Source organism: Pterocles gutturalis, unplaced genomic scaffold, assembly GCF_000699245.1.
Source record: "Pterocles gutturalis isolate BGI_N339 unplaced genomic scaffold, ASM69924v1 scaffold20867, whole genome shotgun sequence".
NCBI classification, from domain to species: domain Eukaryota; kingdom Metazoa; phylum Chordata; class Aves; order Pterocliformes; family Pteroclidae; genus Pterocles; species Pterocles gutturalis.
Window position 1 is genome coordinate 1 of NW_010115911.1, and position 2,422 is coordinate 2,422.

Consider the following 2,422-nt stretch of genomic DNA (forward strand, 5'->3'; position numbering starts at 1 on the left):
AACCCGGGTCGTTCTATGATTCTATGATTGCCTCAATATCCGATTTATCCTCCCATCCCACTTTGGGGTGTGCTGGTCAGCATCCCCCCTGAAGGGGATTAATCAGGAACAGAGAGCTGGCAGCTGCCTGACAAGGACGAGATCGCAGCTCTTGGACACGCTGCGACGCGGAGTCTCTTTCTTTGACGCTGGTGCAAGTCCAAGACATGCTTGCTGATGCATCCCAGCGCTGACACCCCAGGACCTGGCACGAGATCAGCATCCCCGAGGCCACAGCTAGCTCTGGTCCCATGCTCCATGCTGGAGCTGCAGTGAAAGGCTGCCTGTCCCCATGGCTCCGGAGGCAGCTTCGGCTCTCCAGCTGCAGGAAGGGCCTCCTCGCCGCTCAGGGATATTTCATTTCAGGGACCACTGTCATTTTAAAAAGGGCAATGCTAGGTGTTTAACATTTGCTGTTACTGCCCCAGAGAAAGGGCAGTGGGTCCCCCCAAAGCGGGCAAGCAAAGGGTCATGGCAACAGAAAGGACTTGGGAGGGCACACGAGGGAGGTGAATGGGGCTCAGGTGTTGAAGGGAACCAGGAGCAGAAGCAAGGGGTGGAGGAGTTTTTTCTTGTTTGGGGGCACAAAAGGAAAGAAAACCCTGGAGTGGACAACCCTGGGAAAAACCTGCCTTTGGGGGTTAACCATCTCCTCCTACCAAGTAAGAGCAGATCCAGAGTTGCCTGGAGACACATGGTCTCTGTTATCCGAGGAAATTCTTGCCCTATTCTAATACCTTAGTGTGAGCCCAAGGGTGGGCAAGCACCAGGCTGATTCCTCCTTTTCCCCCTGAAAGCAGCTCAGTGGACCCCCGCAGGGACCATGATGACAGCTCCCATCACACCCAATGGCCGTTGCACGCAGAAGGCAGGCAGCAAAGCCCAGCCTGCCTCAGACCTGGTGACAGTCACAGGAACATGCACAGCAAAGAGATGCTTTAGAGCAGCATTGCTTATGTCTTGAATCCAGTGACCGCCTGATCTTCTTGGCGGAGGACATGGGATCCATCTTTGACCTCTTACAGCATTACCGCAATGCCACAACCAAATGAAAAAATAGCTTAAGCTTTAAGTAGATGGACATTCATCATCTTCCTATTTTGTTTGCTTCCTTTTGTGGGCGACGGAGCACACAAAAAACATTTGATCTTCTTTTCCTTCCCAGCCACTGTCCACAGACCACCTTCTAATACCTTCATGGACCACTGGCTTTCCAGGAACCACAAATTGCAAAACGCTGGCAGGGTATGAGAACCAGAGCAGGAGCTGTGGCTTTACCACAGGCAAGCACTCAGCTAGTCTCTCATGGGGCGCCCAAGCCAATTCTTACAATCCTGCTGATATTTTACAGGATGATAAAACACAAGCTTTACCCCTGCAGACCCAGTGGCAAGGCAGATCTTTTACATACAGACAGACAGGTAGCGAGTATCCCTATGTCCCAGGTCCTGCTGCCTCAGTCGGTGGTGGAACGGCTCTGAATAGCCATTTCCATTGTATTTCCATGAAGGGAGGCAATGGCAAAGGTCTTGCTATAACACGACAGACCCAACCACTATTGGTCACAGACATTTCAGCCAGACAAAAGCCTTTTTCCACATCTTGCACCATGCAATAAATGATGAAGTCCTTTTCTCCGTTCCTCATCTCCTCGTTATGTTTTTTAACCTCATGTAATTACAGACATGTTCTTCTTTAATGAGCCCTGCAAGAAATTGGCTCCACACCACTGTTCCCCACATCTGAAACAAGGAGGGCAAAGAACACTTCCTGGGTTCCCACATTCAATTCATCATCACATTTCAGAGTTCAACGCTGTCACGGCAGGAAAGATGCAGTGACTCTCCCAAGGCAAGCCTCCAGCTCACCGCAAACCCTCCGACTCCCACAAAGATTCTCCAAGACCAAGTGGAAGAAACATTGGCTTGGAGGGAGAGAGGCAGCAGCACAATTAATTGCTCATTTTTAAATTCCACCATTTACAAAGAAAAAAAAAAAAAGAAAACAAATAAGGGAGTCTACAGGTATGCCTGACATAGTATCTCAAGGAAGAGACGTACCTTTCCAGGAAATAAACAACAAGATTAAAACCAGGTACCCTAAACAAACATCCTACCCTGGTTTATGCTTCCTCTGCTTCCCTCTCCAAGGCACATACGAGAAAGGTATTTTGCTTTCTTAGTGCATCTTTATGTCTGTATCTTATATGACAATACAGTCTGCCAGGCTAGTGATCGTACAGACCAGCACACCTCCAAAAATGGATAAAAATTGACATTTTAGCAGAGTTACATGGCTCCACAAGCAGCATCACCTTCATTTCCCCTAAGCAATCTGTGCTGAGACCGGGGTGGGGGGGGGGGGGGGGGGGTAAGAAGAAAAC